The sequence below is a fragment of the Jaculus jaculus genome, chromosome 10 (assembly GCF_020740685.1).
Source record: "Jaculus jaculus isolate mJacJac1 chromosome 10, mJacJac1.mat.Y.cur, whole genome shotgun sequence".
Classification (NCBI taxonomy): domain Eukaryota; kingdom Metazoa; phylum Chordata; class Mammalia; order Rodentia; family Dipodidae; genus Jaculus; species Jaculus jaculus.
This window is the reverse complement of record NC_059111.1, coordinates 91702828-91722291: the sequence shown is the minus strand read 5'-3', so window position 1 is coordinate 91722291 and position 19464 is coordinate 91702828.

Below are 19464 nucleotides of genomic sequence, written 5' to 3'. Positions count from 1 at the left end.
GACAGACACATGTACTGTGTCCAAATAGGTAGAGAATTCATTGAAGTATAGAAGGAAAGACAAATGAATGAGCATCTTAGATGGTTCCAAAATAAGTATTTGTTAAAACTGAAACTTCAGTTTGTAATTTAATTTATAAGTACCTTAGTAAACTTGGGCCGAAGATGATTTCTAAAATTGGGAAAGAATACCTACTGAAACCTATTGTAAGCATCACACTTTGGTATTGAAAGGTTTCAAGCATTTGTATATGATCTCACAAGATAAGGAGTCTCTATTATCTCCAGGCCAGGTAATAACATAAAATGCATCTAAAATATGCCTACTATGTTAAAGTCTGTCTAAAAACATCATACTTTGGGAAGTATAAAAACAAACCGCTACATAACTCTAATTTAAAAAAGAGAGAGAGAGAGTGAGTGAGAGAGAGAGAGAGAGAGAGAGAGAGAGAGAGAGAGAGAGAGAGAGGGAAATGGGCTGGAGAGATGGCCTAGCAGCTAAGGCATTTGCTGGTGAAGCCAAAGGGCCCAGGTTCAATTCCCCAGGACCCATGTAAGCCAGATGCACAAGGTGCCTCATGCATCTGGAGTTTGTTTACAGTGGCTGAAGGCCCTGAAATGCCCATTCTCTGTCTCTATCTGCCTTTTTCTTTCTCTGAAATAAATTAAATATTTTAAAAAATATATAAAAAAGAGAAATCACAAAAAAAAATAAAAACCAGAATGAAAACAGAAGACCAGAAAAAGGCACTAGGAGAAGAAATGTAACTTATGCCTTAAATTTTTTACTGGATAAAAGAGATTGATGGTAAATGAACTAAGGTTTCTAACTACAGAGGAAATGGAAACAGTCAAGTATACAGAAGGTAGGCAGAGATATGCCATGGTTGAGGGATCTTCAGCTGGGAAAATATTGACCCTACAATAGCAAAAACTTGGTTCTTTTTGTTGTTGATGTTTGTTTGTTGTTTTGTTTTTTTGAGGTAGGTGTTTCACTCTAGCTCAGGCTGACCTGGAATTCACTATATAGTCTCAGGGTGGCCTCAAACTCAAGGAGCTCCTCCTATCTCTGCCTCCCGAGTGCTGGGATTAAAGACGTGCACCACCGTGCTCAGCTCCAAAAACTTGGTTCTTAATGAGGGGAAAGCCCCTCAGATAACAGTGCTTATCACTTCCAAAATAAATCAATACACACATTTTCTTTCTTTTTTTTTTTTTTTTTTTTTTTTTTTGGTTGGAGATCCTGGAAACAAAAATTTTTTCCCAGCTATATTTTTTTATTTATTTTCTTTTCAATTTTTTTCTTTATTAATAACTTCCATGTTTATAAACAATATCCCATGGTAATGCCCTCCCCCTCATATTTATTTTTTTTAATTTGAAGAGAAGTGGGGGAACGGATGAATACACACATTTTCTATGGCTTAAGATTTCATATAGGCAGGGGGCAGAAGGTGGTTAGGAAAGAAAAATTCTATAAACAACCCTAGAGGGAAAACAGTGAAAAAAATGATGATGAAAATATTGTCATAGATGAAAGAAGAGATTACCAAGATAGAAGACAGAATAGAGCAAATCCTCTAATAAGATAGTTTTATTCAGGACTGGGGAGGTGGCTCAGTGGTTAAAGGCTCTTGCTTACAAAGCCTTCCAGCCCTGGTTCAATTCCCCACTACCCACACAAAGCCAGACATAGTGCCTCTCTCTCTCTCTCTCTCTCTTTCTCTCCCTCTTTCTTTCAAAAACATAATAAGAATGGTAGTATTTCAAGGAAAATATGAATTTAAAATAAGAGAGGGGCCACAAAGAAGTTAACAGGAATAAAAGAGACAACATCATGTAACAGGAATAAGTAGTAACTTATTATCAAAAGAGAGTTGAAAATATGATAATTTTGGAAGAATTTGGAATTTCAAAATGGTCTAAAAGATATTGAAAATCTGAAATGGAAATTGTAGTCTAGGCTCTTTCCCTCAGAAGGTAGGAGGCCTAGACATTTTATGATGCAAATTTTGTAAATCTTCAAAAAAAACAGGTTTCTTCCAACTTTCTTCAATTGACCCAGAGGTTGGATGAAAATCAACTAATTTGTTTTATGTTGTTGACCCTCATACCAAAACAAAACAAGTAAAAGATAAGAAAAATGCACCATTTAATCTATAACAATGAGTGCAAAAAATCTTACGCAAAATATTAGAAACTTTTTTTTTTTTACTTGAAAGCAACAGACACAGAGAGAGAAAGAGGCAGATAGAGAGAGAATGGGCACACCAGGGCCTCCAGCCACTGCAAATGAACTCCAGACACGTGCGCCCCCTTGTGCATCTGGCTAACGTGGGTCCTGGGGAACCGAGCCTCGAACCGGGGTCCTTAGGCTTCACAGGCAAGCATTTAACCACTAAGCCATCTCTCCAGCCCAAATATTAGAAACTTTTAAGCAGCAAGAGAATAACAATGTATCTCATTTGTGAAGTTTATGTCAGGAATGTAAGATTAACTCACTAATAGGAATCTGTCATAATAATTCATTATATTAGCTAAATAAAGAAGAAAATCAATTATTTTTTACATTCCAGCAACTATCAATCAGAAAATAGCCTAAGTGATTCCATATGTGATAGCATCAAATAACATACATCATCTTTATGGAGAAGACTCTAAAACTTTTACTGAATGACAAAATCTGGGTAAGTAGATAAAAATAATATGTCTGTGGGTGATAAAATTCAATACAGCAAGGATATAAGTCATTCTTTTAAATTCACCTAAATGGTTAACACAATTCCAAACAACCCCCCCCCAAAATAACATTCCGTGGAGTTCATTTCTTCATTCTTTTTCTTCTCTCCCTTTCTTGTTTTCCTTCCCTTTTCTTTTCTTTCTTTACTTTTCCTCTTCCTTTCCCCTTTTCTTTTCCTTCCTTGTCCTTCCCTCCCTTCCCTCTTCTTTCTTTCCCTTTCTTACTTTACTCTCACTCTTTTCTTTCCTTTCCCTCCCTTCACTTCCCCTTCCTCCCTCTTTCCATCTTTCTTTTTCCTTCCTTCCTTCCTTCTCCCTTTCTTTCTTTGTTATACTGGTGACTGAACCCTGGGTTTGACAGCTATACCTCATGGAACTTCTTGAAAGATATATTTTGGAAGAACACAGGGGGAAATCGCTTTAGTAGGCATCCAAATGTAATACGACAGTAAGTCGTTAAACCAGTGTGGTACCGTGCAGAAATAGCCACAGACAGAAAGAGCTTAGACATTGGTCTGCAAATATGGGACCCCGGGGAAAAAAACAAGGATGCTTTGTGTAGGGAAGGGAAATGGAGACTAATTAATAAATGCTAAAGAAACAACTGGTACTTCATGAGGAAAGAAAGTGAAAAACATTACTTTCTGTTTCACAACTTTCGAAGAAGATAAATTCTGGATGGCAAATACCTAAACTTTTTAAGTTATAATTTATATTAATGACAAATACTGGTAAATCTCTGTTATCATTGAACAAGGAAGGCTGTGTTATTTATGATAAAGAATTTCATTTAGGTATTGGGGATTGAACTTGAGGCCTCACACATCCTAGGCAAAGAATTTAAAAAATAGAAGCTTAAGGAAGGGAAAGGCATTTTTCTGTACCAAGATGTTTTACATTTGAATGCCTAAACAAAAATAAATATCAAGCTAACAGTCATGGGGTTCACGTCTAGAGAATTTAAAGCAAGGATCCAAGTCAGGCATGGTGGCACCCACCTTTAATCCCAGCACTCAGGAGGCAGAGATAGGAAGATCGCCATGAGTTTGAGGCCATCCTGAGACTACACAGTGAATTCTAGGTCAGCCTGGGCTAGAGTGAGGCCCTACCTCAAAAAGTAAAATAAAGGATCCAAAATTCAGAAGATGAACACACACACACACACACACACGGGATCAACTAGTGTTAGACAATTGGAAGAAAAAGACTAGGACTGAATGGCAGCCAGGGCTCTCTAATCTTACGGATAATATCTTCACTCTTTAAAAAATGAGAATCTCCAGACGCGTGCGCCCCCTTGTGCACCTGGCTAACGTGGGTCCTGGGGAATTGAGCCTCGAACCGGGGTCCTCAGGCTTCACAGGCAAGCGGTTAACCGCTAAGCCATCTCTCCAGCCCGAGAATCTCTTCATATGTTTGAGTAAGTCACAATGAACAACATTTTTTTTTGCATAGGTAAAGGAAGAAAAAATTTTATTGGTTAAAACCAAAAACGTCCATTTTACACTGGTGCACCCCTTTGGTCCCGGTGCTTGGGAGGTTGAGGCAGGAAAACTGAGAGCGTGAGGCCAACATGGGCTACATAGAGAGATTTTGTTCAATACATAAGTAAGGGCCGGAGAAGTGGCTCAGTGGGTAAGCATGGGGGCCTGAGAAGACCTGAATTTGATCCTCAGCACCCATGTAAAAAGTCAGGCCACACTTATCTGTAACCCCAGTTCTGAGGGGGTCAGACGCAGAGGAATCACTGGAGCCTGCTGATCTACCAGAACTGGTAGCTCCTGGTTCTGAAAGAGGCTGTTTCTCCAGGTAAAAATCACAGGTGAGCTGTAGAGGAGGATACCTGACATTCTCCTCTGGCATCTGCACACTTGCACACGGGGCTTCACACTTACCTGCATAAACCACACACACTATGCACACCCACTACACTCACCTGCCAAATAAATAAATACATAGAAGTCGATGGTAGTGTGGGAAGTTATGTTCCAGGTTAATATTAGTGAAAGCAAGCAGGGGCTGGAGAGATGGCTTAGTGGTTAAGGTGTTTGCCTGTGAAGCCTAAGGACCCAGGTTCAATTCCCCAGTACCTACGTAAGCCAGATGCACAAGGTGGCGCATGCACCTGGAGTCCATTTGCATTGGCTAGAGACCCTGGCAGGCCCGTTCTCTCTTTTCTCTCTCCATCTCTCTTTCAAATAAATAAATAAAAGATTAAAACATAGCCTAGCTCAGTACAGAGGAAAGCAAGCAAGACAGTCAGGATTGTGCCAACATTTGCAGTTCAATCTGAAAGAAAAAGAAATGGCTGTGTTCTTACCATCTATACTCTGCATCTTATTCATAAGCTCCCGCTCTTGTTAATGACAAAGGGAAAATCCAGCGGTGTCAACGAAGGTAACTAAGTCATGTTTCGCTCTGTCACTCCTGGTTTAAAATATTCCCATTGGACTTCACTGGGTGTTTGGGGTTGGGGGGAGGAGGGATAAAGAGTGAGTCAATTTGAAATTCGAACTCTCTTGCAACGCTGCCCCCTCCCAAGGGGAGGGGTCTCTTCCATCTTGCCATGTAGATGTCATTTTCTGGATGTCAGAGAGCTTACGTAGCCTCGGGAGCAGAGGAGGGAAGCTGTACCCAGTGGTATGCTGTACTTGTTCTGCGAGTTTCTGTGCATGCCAGGATTGTGCCCAAGGAATTGCAGCAGGTCGTTTCTGGGTTTTGTTTTATTTTGTTTTGTCTTGTTTGCATGTGTATTGCGTGTTGTGTGCATGTACGTTCATACGTGTGGGGGTGCATATGCATGCTGGTGCATGTGGAGGCCAGAGTTCAAGATCAGGTATCTGCCTCAAGCACTCTAAAACTCTCTCAGTCATATTTATTGAAACAAGCTCTCAGTGCACCCCAAGCTCACCTGTCTGGGCAGACGGACACATTGATCCTGAGGGCTGACACCACACACCTGGCATAAGTGGGTGCTGGGGATCAGAACTCAGGTCCTCACACGTGTGGAATGGAGCAAGCACTTTACCCACTGAGTCATATCCATCCAGAGCCCCTTGGGATCTTTCTGGCACTCACCGCAAGAGACTGAGGCCTTGCTATACCGGTTACTGCAAATGGAAAAATGATGGGTGTGGGGGCTCACGCCTTTAATCCCAGCACTTGAGGCAGAGGTAGGAGGATCGCCGTGAGTTCAAGGTCAACCTGAGACTACATAGTGAATTCCAGGTCAGCCTGGGCTGGAGGGAGACCCTACCTCAAAAAAGAAAAGAAGCTGGGTGTGGTGGTGCACACCTTTAATCCCAGCACTTGGGAGGCAGAGGTAGGAGGATCACTGTGAGTTCGAGGCCACCCTGAGACTACATAGTGAATTCCAGGTTGGCCTGGGCTAGAGCGAGACCCTACCTTGGAAAAAAAAAAAAAAAAAGAGAGAACACAATAAACATCATATGAGAGATATCACTTCTTTGTTTAACCTAAATGGTTAAAGCAGTTACAAACAAAATCCTAAAATTTCCACAGAACTTGATTTGTTTTGTGGGACTGGACATTGAACCCAGGGCCTCAAACCTGCTAGAAAGCACTGCAGCACTCAGCTGCATTTACAGCCCTCATGGATCTTCCTTTCTCTCTCTCCCTCTTCTTTCTTTCTCCCCCCTCCCTCCCTCCCTCCCTCCCTCCCTCCCTCCCTTCCTTCCTTCCTTCCTTTTTTTTTAGAGAGAGCAGAGATTGACAATTGGCATGCCAGGGTCTCAGCCACTACAATCAAATCTCAGATGCTTGCGCCACCTAGTGGTCATGTGTAACCTTGCACTTGCCTCACCTTTGTGCTTCTGGCTGTCATGAGCTCTGGAGAGTAGAACATGGATCCTTAGGCTTTGCAGGCAAGCGCCCTAACCACTAAGCCATCTCTCCAGCGGCCCCCCCCCCCCCATGGATCTTTAAAACACAAGGGAAAGGAAGGGGGAATTGCCTTAGCAGATATTAACATATTGCACAGCTGTAGTAATTAAAACAGTGTGGTACAATGTCCCCCAAGATGTGACTACCTCATCTGCAGTGCAGACCTTTTCTGGACTCTGGGTTCTCTCAGCACTCCTACACTCCCTCACCAAGGTGAGGAGTCATTCTTGTTCTCCTCCATGTGACGTGAAGGCCACAGGGAGCTGGATGCAAACATAAGTCCATCTGCTAGACCTTTCTTGGCCACTTAAAAATCACTTTTAAAAAAATCATTATTTATTTGAGAGAAAGAAAAAGGCAGAGAGGCAGAGAGAGAGGAAGAAAATGGGAGAACCAACCCCGTCATGGTGGCGCACACCTTTAATCCCAGCACTCGGGAGGCAGAGGTACGAGGATCGTCGTGAGTTCGAGGCCACCCTGAGACTACAGAGTGAATTCCAGGTCAGCCTGGGCTAGAGTGAGACCCTACCTCAAAAAACAACAACAACACCAGAAAGAAAAAAAAAAAAAGAAAGAAAAAGAAAAGAAAAAGGGAGAACCAGGGCCATCAGCCACTGTAAACAAACTCCAGACACATGTGCCACTTTGTGCATCTGGCTTATCTGGGAAGTTGAACCTGAGTCCTTAGGCTTCTTAGGCAAGTGCCTTAACTGCTAAGCCATCTCTTCAGCCCTAAAAACAACTTTTTTTTTTTTTTAAATTGAGAGAGATTTTATTAAAGAGATTATGGAGATAGAACTTAAGAGAAGGAAGGAATATATATAGCATTCCTGGAAAATGGGAAAGCCCACCTAGACACCCAGATAAGGGTCTTTCAAGGGAGTCTACTGGAAGGGATTGAACTCATCACTTTGGTCCTTGACGCCAGATGTCTGGGTGGTGTCAGGAAAAACAACTTTTTTAAAAAAATCATCTTTTATTTATTTTTATTTGTTTGTTTCTTTTGTTTTTCAAGGTAGGGTCTCACTCTAACTCAGGCTGACCTGGAATTCACTGTGTAGTCTCAGGGTGGTCTCGAACTCATGGTGATCCTCCTACCTCTGCCTCCTGAGTGCTGGGATTAAAGACACGCGCCACCACACCTGGCTAAAAATCACCTTTTAAAAGACACCATGTTGCCTAGTACTGAACATGGAATGGAAATGAAGGATTAGCCCAGATTCTACCTCAGTTTCTACAGAGATCCTGATGTCACTACCCAGTGCCCCACCCTGGCCCATGGAATGAGTGAGCTGGTGGGATTCCTTACCAGGGGCCCACGCACCTGACCCGGCTGCAATCCCTCTGCACCTCCCCCAACCTCTGGAAGAGATCTTACTTCCACCTTCAATAGGTGCCACCTTCTCTTCACACCTGATGTTGACTCCACCTACTGACCATAGTCCAACTTCACACCACACCATGTGTACAAGACCCAGGCGCTTGGATCTCCTTGTTCTTTTCCAGCAAAGCCTTCAAGGCTGCTATTTAGCTGTTGCCTTTGAACAGCGAACTAGATCAAATGCAAAAGATGAACTGAAGTTGGGTGCGGTGGCTCACAACCTACAATCACAGCACTCAGGAAGCTGAGATAGGTGGACTGCCATGAGTTAAAAGGTCAGCCTGATCTACATAGTGAGTTCAGGATATCCTGGGCTACAGAGTGAGACCCTGTCTCAAAACAAACAGCAACAAAACATGAGTTGGAGTCATTGTTGGAGTCATTTACATTCCTGCCCTAGCAGCCAGGATGCTGGAGATCCAGAGCCAAAGAATGTTTCTGATCCATAGTCACATGGGAAAAAAGAAAGGAAGATAAAAGGAAAGAAAGAAAGAGAGAAAGGAAGGAAGGAAAAAAAAAGAAGGAGGGACAGAAAAGCAGAGAGGAAGAGGTAGCAAAAAGTATAGTAATATTTTTTAAAACAGATTTTCCTCCCTTATGGCATTTTTATTTTGGTTAAAAGTTAAGTTCGCAGGCTGGAGAGATGGCTTAGCGGTTAAGCTCTTGCCTGTGAAGCCCAAGGACCCTGGTTCAAGGCTCGATTCCCCAGGACCCACATTAGCCAGATGCACAAGGGTGCGCATGCATCTGCAGTTCCTTTGCAGTGGCTGGAGGCCCTGGCGCACCCATTCTCTCTCTCTCTCTCTCTCTCTCGCTCTCTCACTCTCTCACTCTCACTGCCTGCCGCTCTCAAATAAATAAATAAATAAACTTCTCAACGTGTAACCCACAATCCCATAGGGAATACCTGCAACCCCACTGAGGAGGGTCCCCAGTGGAACGGGACAGGGATAAGGGGAAAGAGGGAACTAACACATGATGTATCCATACAAAATATGTTGTTAATAATAATAATAAAAGGAAAGCAAAAGAAAATAGACTGTAAGTTCTTAGTTCTGAAGGGGGAACCAAAACTGTAGTTTGACAATTTTTCTTTTCTCTTCTGAGTCCTTATACATGTAGGCATTTATTAAATATAATAAAGCAAAAGGAACCTTTGCCTTGTCTTCTACAGCCCCTCCTCCCCCGAATTAGGAAAAGCCCAAGAGAGAGGAGGAAGGATTGCAGCTACTCCTTCCTCCTCCATGCAGGGGAGGGCACGGTAGACGGCGGCATGTCATCTTGTCATCCCTTTGGTCCCCAGGGAGTTCTAGGACCCATCAGAGGGACAGCACCTTGATCAGTGAGTTCCAGCAGAGGTCAGCAATGGATTAGACTGGAAAGCAGGGAGGCACCCAGACATGATGGGAGAAGCTTTTCTTCTGGACTGTTCTGTGGTCATGGCTTTGATCCTTAGAGAACGAGGCTTTCCTGGGCATTCAACACACTGTGACCTACCAATTACTCAGGCAGTGTCAGGCACGGTTGAGAAATCCAAGCCAACAAAACAAAGATCTCCCTGTTTTTGTGATTTGCTATTCCAGCTGAAGGGGTAGAGAAAAGAAACAAGAAATAAATGACATCGTATGTTAGACAACAGGAGATATGGAATTAGTAAAAGTGGAGGTGCTAAGTGGGGACACATGCATCTGGAATTTGTTTGCAGTGGCTGGAGGCCCTAGTGCACCCATTCTCTCTCCCTCTTTCTCTTTCTCGGTCAAATAAATAAATAAATAAAAATAAAATATATTTAAAAAAAAACAAAAAGATTTTAAAAAATATTTTTTTTAAAAAAGCAAAGGCTGAGTGGGAGCGAGGGGGGTGGTGGTGGTGGTTCGGCTGGGTAATTAAAAAGCTTTAAAGGACATGAGAAGTCACCCAGCAGCTATCTGAAGGAAAGAGTAACAGGCAATTGGCACAGCGAGACAGCAAGGTGATGAGATCAAGGAAAACCAAGAGGACCAAAATGGAGGAGGGACCCCTACTAGAAAATAGCTCCTGCAGGGCATGGTGGTGCACACCTTTAATCCCAGCATTTGGGAGGCTGAGGTAGGAGGAGCTCTGTGAGTTCCAGGTCAGCCTGAGATTACATAGTGAATTCCAGGTCATCCTGGGTTAGAGTGAGAGCCTACCTCAAAAAAAACTACAAAAAAAAAAAAAAAAAAACCAACAACAACAAAAAGCAACTTCTTTAATTTAGATAGGATGCTAGTAGTTTGGGCCAGAATAATGGTAAAGGGGTTAGGAGGCCAAAGGCTGATACATTTTAAAGGAAAAGCTAAGGGGGCTGGGGAAATGGCTTAGCGGTTACAGCATTGGCCTGCTAAGCCTAAGGATTTGGGTTTGATTCCCTAGGACCCATGTAAGCCATCTGCACAAGGGGGCACATGTGTCTGGAGTTTGTATGTAGTGGCTAGAGGCTCTGGTGTGTCCATTCTCTCTTTCTCTCTGTCTCTTTCTCTCTCATAAATAAGTAAATAGGGCTGGAGGGATGGCTTAGCAGTTAAGGCCTTTGCCTGCAAAGCCAAAGGACCCATGTTCGATTCCTCAAGACCCATGTTAGCCAGATGCACAAGGAGACACATGCATCTGGAATTGGTTTGCAGTGGCTGGAGGCTCTGGTGCACCCATTCTCTCTCTCTCTTTTTCAGTCAAATAAATAAATAAATAAAACTAAAATATATTTTAAAAAAACAAACAAAAAGATTTTAAAAATATTTTTTTAAAAAAGCAAAAGCTAATAGACTTCCCAAAATCCTTTAGGGAATTGCTAGAGGGACTGAGAGAAAGAGAAGGATGGGTGTAACTCAAAGGTCTTTGGCCCCAGCAGCTGGAAGAACGAAGCTACCATAAACCGAGATGAGGAAGGCGAGGCGTGGAATAGATTTGCAGGGAAAGAAAAGGCATTCCATCTTGGACCTGTTAAATTCAAGACGTGTATTACACATCCCAGTAGAAAAAAAAATCTGAATAGTCAGGGAAAAGAGTACAGAGTTTGGGAGAGAAGTGTGGGCTAGATATAGACACATCGGAGACCAACAACCTGTAGATACGATTTAAAGCTGTAAATCTGAATCAGATTAAAAAGTGACGGTAGAGCGCGAAAGAAGAAAGGCTAAAACGGATCCCTAGAGCACCATAAAGAAGTGAGGGAGGGAGGAGGAGCCAGCAGAGCAGGCGAGTGGAGTCGGAGAGGGTGTTAACCAGCCAGGCAGGAAGAAGCCAAGAAGAGGGGAAGTCCCCCGAGCCTAGCAAAGGAGCCAGCGCCTATACCAGGAGTGGGCCCTTGCTGGAGCTGGGTCAGCAGGGGCGCCGCGGAGCTGGCCAGGACCGTCCTTCTCCTGGTGACAGCGTTGAGAAGGGCAGTTGTGATGGAGTGGTATTCACAGCCGCCTGACTGCAACGCCTAAAAAAGAAAAAAGAGGAAGGTGGGAACTGGACCGGCCACGAGAATAAGGAACTGTTCAGAGACTTTTTTTTTTTGGCAAAGAAATGGAGTGGAAATTAGCAAGGAAAAAAAAAAAAAAGAGGGTCAAGAGAAGTGATGACTTTTTGTTGTTGTTGTTTTTTGAGGTAGGGTCTTGCTGTAGCCCAAACTGGTCTGGAATTCACTGTGTAATCCCAGGCTGGCTTCGAACTCATGGCCATCCTCCTACCTCTGCCTCCCCAGTGCTGGGATCAAAGGCCTGCGCCACCACGCTGGGTGACTTTAAAAAAAAAAAAAGATAGGAAAATAACTAACCTGTTTATATACTAGTGAAAACAATCCAGGAGGGAGTTTAAAAAAAATTGTTAATGCAAGACTGAGAAGAGAAGGGTCTCAGGAGCGCTATCCTTATAGAAGCAAGGATGGTGAGATCTAGCTGCCTGGGTAGGTCATTGTGAACTGGCTGAAAAGACCCCATAGTGAGACCTAGGTCGGTGGACAGATGTGGCCATAGGAATCTGTGGGAGTTTTTAGTTGCTTGCTTAAGAGTTCTCAGGCAAGTTGAAATAAGGTCATCACCTAAGCTCGGGAACCGCACATAAGCTATCTGAGTGTGAAGAGAGCGGGAATGGTGTGAACAGTCCAGGGAAGAAATGAACTAGGACATGTGTGGTTGTCAAGAAGCGCTAAGAACTCACTTGAGGTGACCGCTCACGAATTCAAAGCAATTTTCAAGTGCTACCGCTCCCTGTGTGGCGTCCACAGTCCTGTTTAGTTACGTGGGGTTTAGGCACAGGTCAGGAAAAGGCGAGTGAGTCAACATTTTCGTTCAGTCAAAAAAAGAAGTGAGAGGAAGCGACGGAGGGATGTGAAATGTCCACAGCGGGGTGCATGGAAGCTTAACTGTGTGAGGTGCAGAAGAACATGAAGGTTGGAAGGACAGTGAAAAACTAGATTACTGGCGCAAATGACATGGAATGTGTGTGCTCTGTGCAAGACAGTTTATTGTTTTAAGCTATATGGCCATAAATGTCCCTCTTGTGTTTGACATAGTCCTTGTGAGCTATTATCAGTTTTTATTAGTAGTATTATATTTACTTATGAGAGAGAGAAGCAGAGAGAGAGAGAGAGAGAGAGCATGTCTGGCTTTATGGGGGTACTGGGAAATCAAACCCGGGCACTTAGGCTTTGCACACAAGTTGCACGCACCCTAACTGCTGAGCCATCTCCCCAGCCCCTGATATCAGTTGGGATGGGAATTTATGCACAGCATGTAACTTGATTGGAGATGCCAATGGATTTTAAGGGTAATGATATAAATTGGAAAAACAGGAGGAGGTGGTCAGAGGGTAGGAACAGGAAAGTGAGATCATAGATGTCTTCACTCCTCAGTAATGACACAATCTTTATGATAGCATATCCATATAATCATGTGTGGAGGAGAAAAGTTCTGAATTGAGAGGCCCAGAGCAGCTCCATGTATATGGTATTCATCAAAATTAAGAAAAGCAGGGCTGGAGGGATGGCTTAGCAGTTAAGGTGTTTGCCTGCAAAGCCAAAGGATCCCGGTTCGATTCCCCAGCACCCACGTAAGCCAGATGCACATGCATCTGGAGTTTTTTTTGCAGTGGCTGGAGGCCCTGACACACCCATTTACTCTGTCTGTGTGTCTGCCTCTTTCCCTCTCTCACTGTCTCAAATAAATAAAGAAATAAAAATAATTTAAAAAGAAAAAGAAAAGAAGGGGAGGGCATGGTGGTACACATCTGCAACCCCAGTACTTGGAAGATGGAGTCAAGAGGATCAGTTCAAGGTCATCTTCTGCTACATGGTGAGTTTGAAGCTAGCCTGGGCTACATGAGATCCTATCTCATAACACACTCTGCTCCAAAAACAGGATGAAGGAAGGCTTGAGAGGTGGCTAAGTGGTTAAGGCACTTGTCTGCAAAGCCTTAGGACCCACGTTTGACTTTCCAGGTCCCACATAAGCCAGTTGCACAAGGTGATGCAAGCCCACAAGGTGGCGCATGCATCTGGAGTTCCATTACAGTGGCTGGAGGCTCTGGCGTGCCAGTTCTCTTGCATGTATGCTCTCCTGCATTACGAAAAAGACCAGTCTGTTGGGCTTCTCTCAAAGCAGGAAGAATGAAGGAAAGAAAGAAGAGAGAAAGGGGGGGGGGACAGAAGGAAGGAAGGGATGGAGGGAGGCAGAGAGAGAGGGAGGGAGGAAGGAAGGTGTTGCAGTCAGGTTCACATTGCTGGTAGAAATCACCTGACCAAGAGCAGCTTATGGGAAAAAGAGGTTTATTTTGGCTTACAGGCTTGAGGGGGAAGCTCCATGATGGCAGGGGAAAGCGATGGCATGAGCAGAGGGTGGACATCACCCCCTGGCCAACATCAGGTGGGCCATAGCAACAGGAGAGTGTGCCCGACACTGGCATGGGGAAACTGGCTACAACACCCATAAGCCCACCCCCAGCAAGGAGAGGTTAATTCCCAGATCTCTATCAGCTGGGAACCTAGCATTCAGAACACCTAAGTTTATGGGGGAACACCTGAATCAAGCCATGAAAGGAAGGAAGGAAGGAAGGAAGGAAGGAAGGAAGGAAGGAAGGAAGGAAGGAAGGAAGGAAGGAAGGAAGGAAGGAGGGAAGGAAGGAGGAAAGAATAGCCATAGCAAGAGCAATAGTAATTCAAGAGGTTAAATTATATGTACAAATGACCCCGAGGTATTCTTCAAGTAAATCTTTATTATAAGTAATTGAAGCATACAATTTGTACTTTAATGTAACCTTCACACTTCAGGGAAAGAAAATATTGCTACAATGTAGTATTTTTCAGAACGGGTACAGGCCTACCAAGGGAGCCTTGTCAAGGTTTTCCATTACTTCCTGGCTTCTTCCTAGAGAACTGGACTTCTAACAGTGTGATTGCTACTTTATTCCAGCAATGTCAGGGACAGAGACCTTCTGTATGTTAGTGGTTCACTCTTACTTTTACCTCTTTGCAAAAACATAAAATTATTCAGACATCACATGTATTAATTTGTGTCATTATCATCATATATTACATTGCTTTTATTGTTGATGATGATGTTTTTGTTGTTGTTGTTGTTTTGTTATTTATTTGAGAGTGACAGAGAAAGAGGCAGAGAGAGAGCGAGAGAGAGAGAGAGAGAGAGAGAGAGAGAATGGGCACACCAGGGCCTCCAGCCACTGCAAGCAAACAAACTTCAGATGCATGCGCCACCTTGTGCGTCTGGCTTATGTGGGTCCTGGGGAATCAAGCCTTGAACCGGGGTCCTTAGGCTTCACAGGCAAGCGCTTCACCGCTAAGCCATCTCTCCAGCCTTGTTGTTATTGTTTTTGAGATAGTGTCTCACTGTAGCCCAGGCTGACCTGGAATTCACTATGTAGTCTCAGGGAGTCCTCAGACTCATGGCCATCCTCCCACCTCTGCTTCCCTAGTGCTGGGGTTCAATGTGTGCACCACCACATCCAGCTTATATATTGCATTTCTTTGCAAAATATCTTATCAGGTTATAACCAAACACATGACTGTGCCAAGACAAAAAAGTAACATTGTACGGTTTCTTTGAGCCGTGAATCGGCTGCTACCAAACAGCACACCATTCTGTTTGCTCCAAATATTTATTTGTTTTTTTTTTTTTTTCTTTAAAGGAAGGTCAGACTTCTTTTGTATTCAGGTCTGTTCAGCAAGATAGCAGCACCTTAGTTACTCAAATACTCATCTAAAATGCATGATGGGATATTCATTTTCCCTAAGTGGTTTCCAAATTGGACAAGAAAAGGAAAAACATCCACCAAGAGTTTGGAGGTGCTAAATTCTGACTTCGAAATTACACACAATGCCTTTCTCCTTAGATTGCTAATATCACATGATTCATTTCCCTGTCACTACTTTTAAGGTCGAATGGAGGCATCTTAATCTCCCTTATAACTGCAGTGACTGGAGTGGACCAGGTCCTCTACTTCATTTTGGTGACAATAATGTCCTTGTACCAGAACATCTGGCCTTGTTATTGCCAGCGTCTCCCTGTCGGGGTGTGGTTGTAGTCCAGCCCATCCTGAGATGGTTCCTTTGTCAGAAATCGCTTCAGTAGGTCTTCCTTCCCATCTTCCAGGGGCTACAGTAGCTAAGGTGAAAACACTTTACCTGGACAATGATTAGCTTAATGAGCTTTGGGCCATCGCCAGGGTCACATCGATAGTCCCAGGGGCTGTTTCTGAGATGCCTCCTTAGTCCCCTTATGTGGGCTGTCTAGGCCCAGGATGGAGGGGTCTCAGCATCCACTCTTGCTACTGTGGTGGGCACGTGAGCATCAGGCATATTGTTGACTGGGAGTCACACACAGCTCAGCCTTTCTGGTGTTTCTCACAGCAGTCTTCAGGCATTAAGCATCCTGCCTTGGGCCTCGGGTGACGGCTCCATGAACGGAGTGATAGCTGCCCAGGAGGACTGGAGTTAGGATACCCAGGCAAATGTGCCATGGGCATGGCAGCTTCCTGGAATCCCACTATGTGGGATGTAGAGAAAGGGCATCCCTGAAGCAAGCTGGCTAGCTAGACCAGTGGAATCAGAGAGATGGCTTCGCGGTTAAGGTGCTTGCCCATGAAGCCAAAGGACCCAGGTTCGATTCCTCAGCATCCATGTAAGCCAGATACACAAAGCGGTACATGCATCTGGAGTTTATTTGCAGTGGCTGGAGGCTCTGGAGTGCCCATTCTCTCTCTCTCTCTTTCTATCTGCCTCTTTCTCTCTCTTTCTTAAATAAATAAATAGATAAAAAAACAAAAGAAGGAAAGAGGTAAGAAAAAGAAAAAGTTAAGGCACTTGCCTGCAAAACCTTAAGGATCCAGGTTCAGTCCCCCAGTATCCATGTAAAACCAGATGCACAAGGTGGCACATGGTTCTAGAATTCTTTTGCAGTGGTTAGAGGCTCTGGCGTGCCCAAATCCTCTCTCTCTCTCTCTGCTTCTTTCTCTCTCACATACTCTCTTAAGTAAATAATAAATAAATTTTTTAAAAAAGAAAAGAAGAAAGGAACCCTGACCACAACACCCTCTGGTGTGGGTCTGACCAATAGCCGTAGCATCCTTAATGGCCTGTGCTCCAGGAGAGGACAGGGCGGCCATACCTCCGCTCGTTTTAACGTCACTGGTTGCCATCACCAGCTTTGTGCTATCATGGTCCAAGAAGGACAGGCCAGCTTCGGGCACCTTGCTCATATTTAACGCAGCAATGCCAAGAAGCACTCTTCAAGGCTTTTCCAAGCTCATCAAGGGAATACAGGCTGAGATGGAAGGCATAGGGCCGCGCGGGGTGGAGGTTTCCTGTTCCTCCTGGACAACCTCGCTGCTGAGTAAGCGCCCAGGCCACACTGCTGCCCCTCCTCACCTGTCCCCAGAGGACTCCTGCCACCGGCCCACGGAGGGCCTCCAGCCACTGCAAAGGAACTCCAGACGCGTGTGCCCCCTTGCGCATCTGGCTAACGCGGGTCCTGGGGAATCGAGCCTCGAACCGGGGTCCTTAGGCTTCATAGCAGACGCTTAACCGCTCAGCCATCTCTCCAGCCCACCCCCTATCCCCCACTCCCGGCCAATTTAAACTGGGTTCTAAGTAAGGGTAGAGGCCAGTCTTGTTAGCTGCCAATTGTAACCCCCGGTGGGATTATTAACGCATGCCAGCACGTTACACTTGTAACTAACTGCACCTATTCGCCTCTGGACTGGGAGAGTGTGTTCTGCCATCTGGGCTCCATTAGTATTTAGGGTGTGTGCCTTCAACGTGTCGGAGAGCCCGTTTAGGTTTCAGAAGGACAGAAGCTAATATTCTCCAGGCGGGAAAGTTCTATATATTGAAATCCTTAATTTTGCTAACATGCCTGTATTAGGCGCTTTGGGCTGCCAACAATAGAAAATTCTACTATTGGGCTGGAGGGATGGCTTATTGCTTAAGGCGTTTGCCTGCAAAGCCAAAGGACCCAGGTTCAACTCCCCAGGACCCACGTTAGCCAGATGCGGGGGGGGGGGGACACATCTAGAGTTTGTTTTCAGTGGCTGGAGGCCCTGGAGTGCCCATTCTCTCCCTCTCTCTCTCTCCTTTCTCTGTTAAATAAATAAAAATAAAATGGCCGGTGAATGGCTTAGTGGTTAGGCATTTGCCTGTGAAGCCTATGGACCCAGGGTTCGAAGCTCAATTCCCCAGGACCTATGTTAGCCAGATGCACAAAGGAGCACACGCATCTGGAGTTCGTTTGCAGTGGCTGGAGACCCTGGCACACCCATTCTCTCTCTTTCTCTCTCTCTCTCTCTCTCTCTCTCTCTCCCTCTTTCTCTGTCTGTCACTCTCAAATAAATAAATAAAAATAAAAATATTTAAAATAAAATAAATTGAAAAAAGAAAATTCTACTGCAACTTAACCAGTCTTGTTTGTTTTTCTTTGGTAACCAGAAAGCTGTTGGGGAGACTAAGGTCGGGGAGTACCTCCAGCTATTCGTTCTGTAGCTCTGGTGGTGGCAGGGCCAGTGACCCCTGCTTTGCCCTGTCGTGGTCCCAGGATGGCCAGGCCAGCTCCAGGCACCTTGTACACATTTAATGCAGGAAAACCGGGAAGGTGTAATAACTACCGCCTCTCCCTCTGATCAGGAATGCAAAGACTCCAGAATTATCTCCCCCGCCCCAAGTGGTGGGGACCAGTTTCTTTCTCCCTTAAGAGCCAGAACCATCTTTAGGTGACTGAGTTAGCGTAATTAGAGTTAACAGCCTTTCTGAACAGAACTGAGGTTTTCTTTGCAAAGACTAATTAGGAGGATGTAGTGTGTGTGTGTGTGTGTGTGTGTGTGTGTGTGTAGAAAATTGACAGAATGTGCCTTAGCATCCCATTGGCCTGTGGTGGCATCATGACCCATGTATGTGACATCCTGAAGTAGTTTTCTTTTTTGTTATTTTAGTTCTCTGCCTTTAAATAGGCTAGTATACCTCCTCAAGCCTCAGTGTTCAATATACCACAGTAAAACATTAGTCCACATCAAAACTATGATTATATTTGGGCTGGGAGTGGCTGAGTGGATAAAGTTTCTGTCTAGCATGCACAAAGCCTTGAGTTTGACCCTCGGCCATGCATAGACTAGGTGTGATGACACACGCATGTGATCACAGCACTGGATGTGGAGGCAGGAGAATAAGAACTTCAGGGTGATCCCTAGCTACGTAGCGAGTTCAAGGCCAGCCTGGACTACAAGCGTGCATGTCTCGGGTGGGGAGGGGGTGACTGTAAAGAAAACCTGTAAGATAATAACGTTGACTTTTCAAATATACAAATATAAATGAGTGGGGACAGAGTTTTGATTCTTTGCTACATTGGAATGTAACTAGCGTGTTTTCCATGTTTAGCAAAACTCAGGTTACCCTTGCTATGTGAAGACATGATTTGGTAAGACTGGCCAACCGAGCAGATGAGGTGCCTCCTTTGGTCATTATAGGACATCAGCATCCGGGCTATCTTTGAAATTATAGTGAGCAATCACTGCTATTGTATATCAAAGCACAGCATCTCTCCTCCTCTCAAATAAGCAGCGGGAAGATGGAGGGCAGTGAGGATTTTTAGGGGATCTCTAAGTCCTGGACTATAAGTAGCTGTTATTTCATCTGACACTAGGTAATGCTGCCTGGCCCTTAGTTAGGACCTCTCTCTCATTTCAGGATGTCTTTGGGGTACTATAATCCAGATTCTTTGAGCTAGGATTTACTCTTTTTTTCCTTGTTTAATTTATGAATAAATCCATGCACGTGTGTACATGTGCATGTGGAAACTAGAAGATAACCTCAGGTGTCATCCCCAAAAAATTGCCCACTTTTTTTCTGTTTTGATTTTGTTTTCAGGCAGGGTGGCTCATTGACTTGGAGATCAACAATTAGGCCAGACTGGCTGGTCAGTGGATCCCCGGTGCTGG